This window comes from Thamnophis sirtalis, unplaced genomic scaffold (genome assembly GCF_051295495.1).
Source record: "Thamnophis sirtalis isolate CommonGarterSnake01/CBP01778 unplaced genomic scaffold, rThaSir2_p1.2 scaffold_5, whole genome shotgun sequence".
In the NCBI taxonomy this organism is placed as follows: Eukaryota; Metazoa; Chordata; class Lepidosauria; order Squamata; family Natricidae; genus Thamnophis; species Thamnophis sirtalis.
In genome coordinates this window covers 113,171,487-113,186,520 of record NW_028261385.1, presented here as the reverse complement: position 1 = coordinate 113,186,520, position 15,034 = coordinate 113,171,487, and positions in this window count along the sequence as shown.

Genomic DNA, 15,034 nt, shown 5'->3' with positions numbered 1-15,034 from the left:
TACCAGATATAAAGATATTTTAAATGAAAAGGGGGGACCTAAAACTAAACAGGAACTAAGTGACCAAGGGATTGGGCTAACATGGTGGCCATATGTGCAGATATAATCTAGATATGAGAAGGATGTTAAAATGTATGGCTTGTATAGAGAATTAACAGAATTAGATCAGATATTAACACGGACAGATGAAAAATTAATAAAGAAAACATAAAGGTACTTGTTAAGTATTAAGATGGAAGATGACAAGTAAAAGAGACAATGATAGTATCGGCTAAAAATTTTGGCTATTCAATTGAGTTAGATAAATGGCAGAAACTATGGGGTAGAAATTATAAATTAAGAATGTCTACTTGAGAGACCGCCTCCTGCCAGTCACCTCCCAAAGACCTATTAGATCCCACAGACTAGGCCTCCTCCGAATTCCATCTGCCGGCCAATATTGGCTGGTGACCCCCTGGGGGGAGAGCCTTCTCTGTGGCTGCTCCGGCCCTATGGAACGATCTCCCCATTGAGATCCGGACCCTTACTACCCTTCCAGCCTTCCGCAAAGCAACTAAGACCTGGCTGTTCCGGCAGGCCTGGGGCTGTTGAATTATCCAGCCCCATTCGAGGTTACGACTGTTGTTGAATTTTAAATTGCTGTTTTCTATTTTTATTTTTGTACCCCCTCCCCTTTTTATTGTTAGGTGCCCTGAGTCTTCCGGGAATAGGGCGGCATACAAGCCAAATAAATCAAATCAATCATACAAAGAAAACCTTTATAAAATGTTTTATAGATGGCACTTTCCACCCTCAAGGTTAGCAAAAATGTTTAAGGACAAATATGTAAAATGTTAGAAATACCAGTAGACACCTGCTTTGTATTATCATATGTGGTGGACATGTCAAGAAGCAACAAAATATTGGAAAAAATGAAAAACAGCATATTGATTTGAAACCACAGACATTTTGTTGGGTATTTTACTGGACAAATATAATAAAGGGAATGAATATTTGATTTTACATGTACTAACTGCAGCTAGAATAGTATTTGCACACCAATGGAAAACTGAAGAGATTCCAATAGTTGAAAGGATGATCAAATATATATTAAAGTGTGCAAAAATGGATAGGCCAGTCCTGTGTTGGCAGACGTATGGCATGCATGCCACAGGTGACACGCGAAGCCATATTTGCCAGCACAGCAGCCCTTGGGAGTCCTCAGCTCCGGCGTGCATGCACCCCCTGGCCAGCTGATTTTCAGCCTTCCAAGGGGAGGCTGTTTTTGCCTGGGGAGGGCAAAAATACCCCCCAGCATTGCTCATGCATGCGCGGTAGGGATGGATCACTCGCGCATGCACAGGTAGGTGGGACGTGTGCGATAGAAAAAGGTTAGCCATCATTGGGATAGGTTAACACTTATTATTAAGGAAAAGAAAGAAACTGAATTTTTTTTTTTACTTCGGACATTTTTTATCAATGGTTAGTTAACAAAAACAGGAGCTAAAAATAGGGAAATATATGGAAGGACCAGTAATATAAGGAAAGTATGTTAAATTGGTTAAAAAAATATTATTATTATTTTTTTGCCATTGTAACTTTTTAAATAAAATTTTTGAAAAACAAACTTTTACAAATATTTACTTCCCTCCCCCCACCCACCCCCCAAATGCCCCCCAACCTCCCCCCCCGACTTCCCAGAACCAATACAGCGTATAAATCTTTAACAAAAACAATCTAAAATACATTTAAAAAGTAAAAAAGATAGTTAATAACGTCTTTCAATTGAGCTTTAGCTCCTCCTTGCTAGACTAGCTCTAGACAATTTATATCATTCCTGGTCTTTAATCATAAGCTATCTGAAATTTCTTAATCCCATATTTATTTTGAGTGTATCAGTCCATCTTTTCCACTCCAGTTTAAATCTCTCGTTTGAATGGTCCTTAAGATATGCAGATATTTTAGCCATCTCAGCTAGGTTTGTTACTTTCAATGTCCATTCTTGAATAGTAGGCAAATCTTCCTTCTTCCAATATTGCGCCACCAACAATCTAGCTGCAGTTATTAAATGCAAAATCAAATTAATCTCTAAGCTGTACAATCAGTAATTATACCTAACAAAAATAACTGAGGGGTAAACTTTATCCTTTTTTTAAGAACATTTTGCATAATCCACCATATTTTACGTTCTACATGGGGCAGCCCTTGAAGAGCATTCGGAGACTTCAACTGGTCCAGAATGCAGCCGTGCGAGCGATTGTAGGTGTACCTCGATACACCCACGTTACACCTATCCTCCGCGAGCTGCACTGGCTTCCAATCGGTCTCCGGATACGCTTCAAGGTGCTAGTTATTACTTATAAAGCCCTTCATGGTATTGGACCTGGGTACTTGATAGACCGCCTGCTGCCAATTACCTCCCAAAGACCCATTAGATCGCACAGGGTTGGCCTCCTCCGGGTTCCATCCACCAGCCAATGCCATCTGGCTATGACCCGGGGGAGGGCCTTCTCTGTTGCAGCTCCGGCCCTTTGGAACGAACTCCCCGCGGAGATTCGGACCCTCACCTCTCTCCCTGCTTTCCGAAAAGCCGTTAAAACCTGGCTGTGTCGGCAGGCCTGGGGTTGATGAGCTCCCTTCCCCTCTCGACAGGTGTGGTTGTTGGTCATTTTAAATGTCTATTTTGTACTTGTATGTTTCCCCTTCCCGTTTAAGTTGTTCGCCGCCCTGAGTCCCTTTTGGGGAATAGGGCGGCATATAAATAAAATAAAACTTAAACTTAAACTTTAATCCAAAATGCTTTAACCTTTTTGCAAGTCCACCATATGTGAAAATATGTAGCATCCACACAATCACATCTCCAGCATTTAGGTTGTAAATTCGGATACATAGAAGCCAATTTTTTAGGATCTAAATGCCATCTATAAAACATCTTATAAAAGTTTTCTCTCAAATTTTGGGCTTGTGTAAATTTTACATTTCTTACCCAAATCTTTTCCCATGTGTCCAGCATTATTGGTTCTTCAAAATTTTGAGCCCACTTTATCATACAGTCTTTAACTAATTCTGTTTCCGAGTCCATTTCTATTAGTACATTATATAATCTCTTTATATGCATTGGACTTTGATCTCTAATTTGTTTGAGTAAATTATCCTCGACTTGCATAAAACCGTTTTTTTGACCTATTTTCCATCTGGCCTGTAACTGCTCATACTGAAACCATGTTTGAATTACCTTTTTCTCTTTTAATACATCCAAGGGCTTTAATTGTAGTACACCTCTTTCTAAGGTAAGAAGCTGTCTGTAAGTAATTACATCCTGTTTTTGTACTATGTTCATATTTTCTATTGCATGTCTAGGAACTGCCCACATGGGTATCTTATCATTTAGTTTGTATTGATATTTTTTCCAGACCCGCAGTAGAGCATTCCTTAAAATATGACTTTTGAAATTCTTATCCACCTTTTTGTTGTATAGCAGATAAGCATGCCAACCATATACCAAATCATGCCCTTCAATATTAAGTATTCTATCATCTGTAAATTAATCCAGTCACTAATTACAGATAAGACTACTGCTTCATAATATAGTTTATAATAAGTTTATTTTAAATCCTGACACTTGGCCATATTGATTAATCATATTCATTAAAACCTTACTAGATTCCTGTGGTTGGGTTAATGTTATAACCAAGTCATCCGCAAAAGCACGTACTCTATATTCTTGCTGTCTAATCTTAATTCCCTGTAAGTCCTCTGAACCCCGTATTTTATTCAACAATAGTTCCAAAGTTATGATAAACAATAATGGGGATAAGGGACAACCCTGCCTTGTACCTTTCTCAATTTTAAATAAATCTGTTAAACTTCCATTAACTATGATTTGAGCTGTTTGTTCCTGATATATTGCTTTAATTGATTGTAAAAAGTGCTCTCCTATCTGCATTTTTTGCAATATTTTCAGCAGGAATTGCCAATTCACTCGATCAAAGTCTTTCTCAGCATCTAAAAATATAAGCGCAGCAGGGATTTGGTTATTCTTTCCCAAGTATTCTAATGTATTAACAATTAGTCTTACATTACTTCTCATTTGTCTCCCTTGAATAAAACCTGTTTGGTCATTATGAATCAATTGCTGAATAACCAACATTACACCTATTCGCTAGTCTTTTAGTAAAAAATTTATAATCTATATTGAGTAATGATATAGGTCTATAATTTTTTGGTTGAGTAAGATCTTGATCTTCTTTAGGTATCAGGGATATGAAGGCTGTCTTCCAAGATGGGGGTACCTTCCCTTCCACTTGGATCTTATTAAATAAATCCTTAAGAGGTTCTACCATTTCTAATTGTACATTTTTGTAATAAGCCGCCGTCAAACCATCTATACCCAGTGCTTTCCCTGCCTTTAGCTGTTTAATTACCTGGAGAATTTCCCCTGAAGTTATTGGTTGATTCAGTCTTTCCCTCTGCTCGTCTTTAACTATGGGTATTTTTTCTTTGTCCGGGTATCTATCTATATCTAAGCCTTGAATTTTATCATTCGTGTACAATCTTATAAAGAATTCACGAAAGACCTTTTGAATCTCATCCTGTTGGTGCACTTCCTTCCTTTTATAATGTAGTTTCGATATATTACGAGATTTCTGTTTTTTCCTAATCAAATATGCTAACCATCTACAAGATTTATTTGCATTACAGAAGGTGTTATGTTTTGCATATAGCAAATTGGTAGCTACCTGGTCTGACATCAGCATATTAAATTGCTGTCTTAATAAGGTAATTGCTTCTTTAATCTTTTTGTCTCCTGGTTTTAAAATTAACTCCTGCTCTCTCTTCCTAATTTCATCTTCAAGTTCAATTCTCTTTTCCCCCTGTTTGTGTCTATGTAATCTATTTAAATTTATCAAAACTCCTCTCATATATGCTTTACTTGCGTCCCATACCATTTCCATAGATGTACCCTTATTCATATTGAAAGCAAAGTATTCTCTTAACATTTTTTTACATTCATTAATATTTTTCTCATATCTAAATAGATTTTCATTCAGTCTCCAAGTCCTTCTTGCTTGCATCCCAACTCCCAACACCATCCAAACTGGGTTATGATCTGATAAAACTCTGGAACATATCTTCGTCTTCTTTACCCTAGAAAGCAAATCATTGGTTGTTAGTATAAAGTCAATCCTAGAAAAGGATTGGTGTCCATCTATCAGAAAAAAAGTGAAGTTGTATTCTTCTGCATTCCTTTCTCACCAAATATCTCTCAATTCAAAATCATCTATCATGTCAAAAAAGGACTTAGGTAGTTTCGCTCGCATTTGGATATTTTGCCGAAAAGTCTTCTTATCTTTCTTGGTATCCACAACACCATTCCAATCACCCAGTAATATGCAGGATCTATAGTCCCAATGTACTAATTTAGCATGAAGTATTTTATAAAATTTGTCTTGTTGAGAGCATATATTCCCAATAGCAGTATCCTTTTTCCTTCTAATACCAGATCTATTGCAATGTATCTTCCTTGGGAGTCTGCTTCAATTAATTCAGCTTTCATGTCCTTTCTTAAATAGATAACTATACCATTTTTCTTCTCTGGAGCAGAAGCTATAAAGTGTTGTCCAAGTCTTGTATTAATCAAGTATTTTTGATCAGTTGATCTAATATGAGTCTCTTGCAAGCAAATTATGTCATTCTTGAATTGTTTAAGATAGTAATTTATTTTCTTCCTTTTCTGTGGGGAATTTAAACCATTAACGTTCCAAGTTAGGAACTTAGTTGTCATCTTTAGCTCCCTGAAGCTTTTTAAGAGCCATCTGGATATCCTGAAATTTAATCTTTGGCCTGGCTCCTCCCATTGCTTCTAAACTAAGACCTGTAGCTTCTTGAACGGTGGCATGTATTTGTTGTGATTGTTGCTTTTTTAATTCTTGTTCCATTCACCTGGTAATCACATGGGTTTGTCTTTGTTCCTTGGCTCCTTGTACCTCTGAGAGAGGAAGTTGACCCAACCTTGTTGATACTTGAGTGGTTTGCTGTCTATCCTGTCCATCTTGTTCTCTTTCTCTGGGTCCAGGAGGGGTGATGTCCAGCCTTCAATATGTTATTGTAGAAATCTCGAGCCTTCCATACTGAATTAAGACGATATCTTTGCCCCTGATAGGTGAGTGTAAGTCCGGCTGGCGCCTCCCATCTGAACTGTTACTGACGATTTTTAAGCTCTTCAACTAAAAAAGCAGTTTTTTCTTGATCTCAACATTTTAAGTGGTATCTCCTTCAAAACAGTCACCTCCTGACCCCCAATTTGAAGCTTAGTTTTGTAAGACTCTTGCAGTATCGTGTTCCTCATGTCTCTAGTAGCAAAGTACACCACAATGTCTCTTGGTAGTTCCTTTTGTCTGGCAAGCCAGGACTTGACACGATAAACCTTTTCAATTTGCCATTCATAATTCCCTCCTGACCTTCCCATCAATTGATCAAAGGCTTCTGAGAAGATCTGCTTCAAATTTGCTTGATTTTTCTCTTGACGGCCTCTTATCCTTAAGGCAAATTCCATTTGTCTATACTGTAACATTACAATTTCATTTTCTGCATCGCCAACCTTTTGTTGAACCACATCCATTTTTGTTGCCAGATTAATATTAGAGTCACTAAGATCTTCTAAGCTGTCTTCAATTCCCAAGACGTAGCCTGAGAGGCAGTTAAAAGCCACCAGAATATCGTCTCTAATTCCCTGGTTCCGAGTCATAAACTCTTCGGACAGTTCTTTGTGAGCAGCAGATATCTCTTCCTTAATTTTAACTTCCATCGCAGCTGCATGATTTTTTTAAAGCTTCAACTAATTATTTTTGCAAAATTTCTCTGGTCAGGAGCTCCCCTGCAGAAGTAAGTGGGGGGGAGTAGTGACTGTAATTTACTAGTGGGAGCAGGCGAGCTTCCTGCACTTTTGGACTTGTTAGGGGGGGGGAACTTTTGCTTAGAAACCATTCCAGGTTTAATCTTCTTTAGCCAATTAGTAAGTCCAGGCAAGCCGATTACACAGCAATTGCTATTTAGTTTGATAATAAATCACTTCCTGATCTTTAAATGTTCTGAGCTCCGTAAAAATGTCGTCAAAACCCGACCCCTCCTACAAAGCTGCTCGGTGCCATTTTGTGTGTCTTTCTAGAAAGTAATTGTCAGAAGGAATTCTTTAAAAATGAAGCTAAAGATTTATACATACAATTAGGAGTTCACGAGTATTAGTCCTGCCCGTTTTGGAATCAGCAATAAATCAATCTTTGTGCTGAGGGTGGGAGAAGTCCTTCGTTCTGCAGCAAAAAGCAGAAGAAATTCTTGACACGGAGATTAACTATGCTGCCGGGTGGCCCCCCCTCCCGTCCCAGATTTATAGTCAGGGGGGTTAGTTGGAGCACTGCCCAAACATAATTTACTCACCTTCTTATTCTAGGCCCGAAGAAGAGGTAATCAAACTGCCAAACAATTGATGGATGCTGTTTATACAGTTTAACGCAGCCAAGATTCCAGAGCTGTTAAAAACAACAACTCCCACAGGCCCCGCCCAACCGGAAGCCCCCAGTTAAACAAATATTATTGTTATTATTAACAATACTATTATAACTGATACTAATGCAATGAATACTGTTGTAAACTCTTTGACTATTATTTCCTAAAACAATTTGTACTCAGACAACACTTCAATTGAACACAATACAGAGTTGGAAGGGACCTTGGAGGTCTTCTAGTCCAACCCCCTACCTAGGCAGGAAACCCTATACCATTTCAGACAAATGGCTATCCAACATCTTCTTAAAGACTTCCACTGTTGGAGCATTCACAACTTCTGGAGGCAAGCTGTTCCACTGATTAATTGTTCTAACTGTCAGGAAATTTCTCCTCAGTTCTAAGTTGCTTCTCTCCTTGATTAGTTTCCACCCATTGCTTCTTGTTCTACCCTCAGGTGCCTTGGAGAATAGTTTGACTACCTCTTCTTTGTGACAACCCTGAGATATTGGAACATTGCTATCATGTCTCCCCTAGTCCTTCTTTTCATTAAACTAGACATACCCAGTTCCTGCAACCGTTCTTCATATGTTTTAGTCTCCAGTCCCCTAATCATCTTTGATGCTCTTCTCTGCACTCTTTCTAGAGTCCCCACATCTTTTCTACATTGTGGTGACACTGTTAATTGAAACTGGAATTTTTGTATGTTATAAAATAAAAACTTATTATAAAAAAAGATCCTAAGTAGTACCATGGTTTTTGTCTTTGGCTGAAAAAGTTTCAGTTTTATAGGAAATGGAAGGGATTTCAGGGTCTACTTCTAGCAAGCTGCCTTTGAATCTTCTTGAAGTGAATCAGAAGGTTTAGAAAGGACCTTCTTGCCATCGTCTTGGAAGGCTAATGTATTGGAAGGAGGCAGCTGCAACGTTGGGGAAGGCTGTGGTTGCAGTTCTAGTAAGCTTGCTAACTAGATGGATCTCATAGCTAACTTGACCTGCTCACCGCTAGTTGGAAGTACAGATGGGATTAAACATGTCATCATGGTGGCATCATGTGACGTATTGGGACTTTTCCCCCCTTTGCTAAACTGGGTGTGGGCATGGCCAGCGCATGACACATTTGGCCCACAGGCCGGGAATTTGACAGCCCTGGATTAAGTTAAAAGCCTTAAATTTTAAAGTGTGGTTTACTTCTTTTTTCTAATTACCGTAACTCATTTTGTAAATTGCTTCCAGGAAAAAGTACCACAAAAGCTAAAAATCAATAGACAGTAATCAAATTAGTGCACAGGGAGAAAAATTGATGACTTTTTATCCCTGAGGAACATGGAAAGGACAATTTGATATATCACAGTCCAAAGCTCTGCCTCAGGGAACACAGATTCACTATTTTCTTGCATCTGGGCTTCAAAGGGGACTTGTGCTGATTAATAGAAGAGAGTGGGAGGGAGTAGGGAGTGCCCTGTAAAATTTAAATCAAGGAACTGCTGTGTGATGTGCATAGATACACCATACAGGCTGTAATCCACAATGAATAAAGAGAGATGTCTCTGGCAGGACATGAATGGCAGAGGAAAGAGTCTGAGGGAAGAACACATATGCGAAATTTTTCTGCACCATGTTCAAAAGAAATGGAAATTGGGTGGGTCTTGAAGCCCTATCTCATATAGGATTTCTTTTCCATACAACTAACCAACATTGCCTTCTGTACAGATTATTCCAATTTTCCTGCATTCTTACAAAAATGTGACATCCAGAAATTGTCTCAGTGCTTTCAGATATATCCAGTCCTGGGCAGAATGATGTACAAGGTATTCCTTCCTGCTGTAAATTGGAAAATATAATTGGGTTAAGACAGATTACAGTTAAATGAACTACATTGTAACTGGGACCTTGGAGGGCTTCTAGTTTAAACCCCTGCCTAAGGCAAGAGTCCTTACATCATTCCAGGCAAATGACCAATCTTTTCTTGAAAACCTCCAACAATGGAGCTGTTGTGGCACAGTGGTTAGAATGCAGTACTGCAAGTTAAGTCTGCTGATAGCCAAGAGATTGATTCTGACTGGCTCAAGGTTGGTTCATCCTTCAATCTTTCCAAGGTTGGTAAAATGAGGACACAGATTGTTGGGAAAAATATGCTGACTATGTAAACCCCTTAGAGAGGGCTGTAAAGCACCATTAAGCTGTATATAAATCTAAGTGCTATTGCTATTCACAATTTCTAGAGGTAACCCATTCTATTGATTAATTGTTCTGTCAGGAAGTTTCTCCTCAGTTCCAATTTCCACCTATTGCTTCTTGTCCTGCCCTCAGATGCTTTGGAGTGCAAACTGTCCCCTCCTTCCCTGTGACAGTGCTTCAAATATTGAAAGACATCTACCGTGTCACCTCTAACCTTCTCTTCTTTAGGCTAGACATTCATAATTCCCTTAGCTGTTCCTCATATGGTTTAGCCTCCAGATGCCTTATCATCTTTGTTGTCTCTTTGCACACTATTAAACCTGTCTCAGCTCGAACCTTTAAGTAAGAACAATCCTTGACTCCATTTAGTGAGAAAGATATAATTTACTAAAGGTCAAACAGAATACAATAAAGCAAAGCGAGAGCTGAAATTTGCATGCCTAAATCCCTAAGTCTAACTCCCCACCCCACCCCTAAGTCACTTCCCACTACTGATTCCCATTGTACAAACATGTTTTGGGAATGATCTTTTTAACTGTGGACTGGCCAATATGCACTGCATGTCATTCCCAACTGTCTGACCTTGAAGTTGTGTCTCCAGAAGGTATGGTGAATAGTGAACTTTTCTCCCTCCTATTCAACTCCCTCCTCCCAAAGTTCATGGCAAACTGGCATTGAATGAATGCAAAGTGCAGGCGTAAGATGGCAGTTCTGACATTCTGCCCCCCTTGGAAAAGGGCTTGATTGAATGGAGAAAAGAAAAGAGAGAGTGGTTAATCAGGAGGATTTATCAGTGGGGTTATGGTGCTATGGAATTTATCTAATAATATTGGGGCTTGCACATGTTAGGCAGCTACCTATTCAGTTTTAGAAGGGGCAAAGTCTTTTCAGAGAATTAAATATTCAAGTTTGCCCTATGGATGTGTGAGTCAAAGATGTATTTTACTTCAAAGTATTGTTCAGCGTCAATAAAAATGGGGAAAGGATTGGGTTCAGCTGGTGATTGCAATTGTGATGTTGTTGCCGGTTTCAGGAGGCTGTAGTGGCAAACACTATGGATTCTTCTGAGGGTTTTTGTTAGTTTCAGTTTGACAGTGACTGAGTTGATCACCTTGGATAAGGGGAAAGGGCCAATATATTTAGGCCTAAGCTTTTTTGAAGGTTGCCTGGATTGCAAATGTTTGGTGGAAAGACACACTTCATCTCTGACATTGTAATTTTTCTGTGGGGATCTTTTTTGTTGGCATATTTCTTGTAGGTATTCCTAGCGTCATGCAGTGCTTTATAGACCACTGGCCATGTAGTTTGCAATGATATCACCCATTCAGCCAGTACAATGTGTTTTTTCATTGATGTGCACATGGGACAACTAGCCACATACCCTTCTGTGTCTTTCTTTATGTTTGGCCACTAAAATTGGTGTCTGAGAAGATGCAGGATTTTGACAAAGCCAATATGCCCTGCAGGTTTGGAGTTGTGGCTCCATTGTAAGATTAGAGGCCTTTGACTTGCGGGCACATAGTTTGGTTCTGATCCAAACAAGGCCATCCTATACAGTGACATCTTCTTTGTTAACCAGTGTGAACCAGTTGTCTCCTTCCAGGGTCGCTCTCAAAGATTAGGTGAGGTCAGTGGTTATATTGGGTTTTATTTTATTCCATACCCTTGTTATTGCTGGGCCCAGTTTGGTTGGATGGGATAATGGAATTCACAACATCTTTTTTGGTGCTATTATATTGTCATAATCTGGAGAGGGTATCAGCAAGGAAATTTTCCCTCCAGGCAGGTAACATAGCATAAAGTTAAATTGATTGAAATATTGCACCCATCTCACTTGTTCAGGTGAAAGTTTCCATGGAGTTTTCACTGCTCTTCAGAAAATTTCTCAAAGTGAATAACACTCATCTCACTGCATAAGACTCTTTTCCCACACTGTTCACCTGCACTCAGCATCAGACAGTTTCCTGGATGTGTAAGCACAAGGTTTCAGACAGCCTTGTTGGTCCTTTTGAAGAAGGATGTTGCTCATCACTGTAGGAAGTTATCATCCAGCCCACTCCCAGAAAAATGAAATACCCTAGGAAATATTGAAAAGGCAGAATATTTCTCTGGATGTGAAAAGGAAGAAACATGTTTCAAAAAGACAAAGAAACTCTCCCTGCAGCTTACTGCCCCCATCCACTTTGTCCATGAGCCATTAAAGCCTGAGCTAGTCCATTTACATAATAAAAAAGTTCTCCCCTTCAGCTCCAGGGGGATGGTATTAAGGCAGTGTTTTTCAACCACTGTGCCGCGGCACACTAGTGTGCCGTGACATAGTGTAAGGTGTGCCGTGGGAAAAACACCTGCCTATAGTCAATATAGGCACAGAGTTAAATTTTTTTAACATTTTCTAATGGTGGTGTGCCTCGTGATTTTTTTCATGAAAAAAGTGTGCCTTTGCACAAAAAAGGTTGAAAAACACTGTATTAAGGCATGATAATATTGGCCCTTTACTCAACTGACCACATGGAATCTGAGAATTCAACCAAACCTGGACTCAGCCTAAAGAGTTTCCCCTTCATGGCCCCATGTGAGTCTGACAACCAATCAGAATACATTTCTTGCACAAGAGGAGGAGGCAGATAGGTGGGGCCGAACAGATTATAAAAAGCCCTGCAAGCCCCTCCCTCAGCCCTTCTTCTCCTTTACCCAACACCTAGAAGCATATGATCACCTTTTCCCCCAGGATCTCAAGCCATGTGGTCCTGTTACCCATTAAACCATCTTTCTAAGCAGCCTGCATGTTTCCAGTGTCTTTTTTCCCCACTTGGAACTGAACACAGAAGGACATTTATTCCAACAATTGGCGACCCAGATGGGACTCCTAACTAACCTAACCAATGGATATGGCCCAGATAAGCCTCCCTTGCCAGCATAGACCCCATTGATTCTGTGGGAGAATTTTTCCTGGCCCTTACCCATTTGGAACTAGGTTTTAAAGGGGTTTTGAGTTTTGAGCACAAAGGCTGCTTGGAAAGAAGGATTAGTATCATGCTAAATTTAAATTTGTAGAATTAAGGAGAGTGAGTGTGAGTGTGTGTGCATGCACGTGTGTAGGCTTAATCTGGATTGCAGTGGGATATCACCTGTCTGAGATGTGAAACCTCCTGTTTGAAGGAAAGGAGCTGAGTGAGGCACAATTGCTAATACTAAGGAATTGTAAGGAACCCTGTGACTACCAATAGAAGCAAAGCCCTAGGCAATTAGAAAAATTAGACTAAATTAATAGAAACACCAGTACTTGTCTGCAAATAATCAGAAAAATTCTTCTGGATTTGAACTCTTCCAAATCTAAAAACCTTAGCCTGAAAAAAGGAGTGTCAGTACTTTTCTGCTGGGGTCAGAAAAGTCTCCGGGACTGTTCTTTTTTTCCTCAGTCCGAAAACTGTGATCTGAGGGTTCCCTCTGAGGGGAGGGCACATACTTTATAGGGAATCAAAGTCTCCCCAGATACTTTTTTGTCAGCAAACCAATAGCCTGTTGACCTAACTAAGCCAAATTGTGAAAATCCCACATCGAAAAGGGAAAAACATGGGAAGCTGAGTTCAAAGGTCCTGAATGGAACCCCCCTGGGAGAGTTGTAGCATGAATAAAAAGAAAGAAAATATGTAGGAAATGGGCTTTGCTGATGGATGACATAGGAAAACCAATTTGGCTAAATAAAGGTACTGAAAAGAAAAGGGAAAATGGTGGGTTTTTTGTTTTTTTTTTCTTATCTGTCTCTTTTTCTATCTTCTAAGAAACCATGTGGTTTCTTTGTTAAGATTTGTGCCTTCCCCAATTTAACTGAGATTTATGGCGGGAATGATTATGTGTGTGTGAAACTCAAGAGTTTTGTTGTCCCCTCTTTGTCTGTCTGTCTGTCTGTCTCTCTCTCTCTCTTTGTGTGTGTGTGTGTGTTTGTGTGTGTCTAAGTCTTTGTGTGCCCTCAAGGTAATTGTAACTGTAAAATGTCTCCCCTCACCCACCCACCCACCTCCAAAAAGAGCCTTTGGTCTGTCTGTTTGGCCAACATACAGAGTAAAGAGAAATATATACGCTTTCTTCCTTCTCTCTCTCAGTACCTTAAAGTAACAAACCAGGGAATGTTTTAAGTTCATTTACAAGAAAAGTTTTTATCCTTGCATTTATTGTGTGTTTGAATGATTTTACCTGTTCATCTCTTTCCTGAAGCATGTGAATCCAGCTCCCTTTTCTCATCTGTGATATCCCCATATTGTTACCAGTTTATCTGTTTAGTAACTGCAATACTCATATTTTTCTCTCTCAAACTCTGCCTGCAAGCTATCTACCCCCCTCATTCCCCCCTTCCCTCCAATCCTCCAAGGATGCCTTTTCGGTGGGGGAGGAGATCTTGTTCCCATGTCTTTCAGCCCTGCACAGATGAGCAGAGCACATGGATCCAGATGCCTCCAGAGGAGACCCTCCATCCATTTGAGCCAGGAATTGGGTTTGGATCCAGTCCTCCACTGAATGTCCAGCAATCAGAGTGAAGCCTAACTCACCAGCCTTACCACCAACATCACAACATCACTAGCATCTGCTTGGGTGATAAAAGGGTTGTCAGGATCAGGGTGCTAGAGAATGGGTTCAGCAGCGAGCAATCTCTTGAGCTTCTTGAATGCCGCTTGGCATCCCATTGACTATTTAAGGGGCCGCACCATCCTGGGTTTTCCCTCCCCTTTGGTTTTGAGTAGGTTAGTTATTGGCAAGGTGATTTGGCAAAAGCAGGGATGAATTGTCTATAGAAGTTTGCAAAACGTAGAAAGCTCTACAGTTGTCTTCAGGTGTGGGGCGTTTCCCACTCATGTACTGTTTGTACCTTTTCTGGGTCCATATCCACCCCTTCGTGAGAGATAAGGTACCCTAAATAGTCCAATGTAGTTTTATAAAACTCACACTTGGAGAGCTTCACATATAATTAAGCAGCTATGGTATGCAGCTGCATGCCATTCCCAGCTCTCTGACCTTGAAGTTGTCTCTTGAGAAGGTATGGTAAGTAACTTTCCCCCTCCCTTCCCCAAAAGTTCATGGCTGACTGGCATTGAATGAATGCAAAGCGCATGTGTGAGATGGCAGTTCTGACACACTGTCAGTTGTCCCATTCATTTAGCTAGCAAAGTAATACTCCTGGGACATTGTTTAACCAATTGTACCTTAAAATGGGTACAGAAGAAAAGTGAAGCCAGCTCTGATATTTTCACATGCAATAAGCATAATTAACTATCTCTTTCTCCCTTGACTTGCCCATAGTTGTTATTCACTCTCCAATCACTTACATTCCTTTTTGTTTGGGGAACAGACTCTTTGTTCTGGCAGACATCACCAGC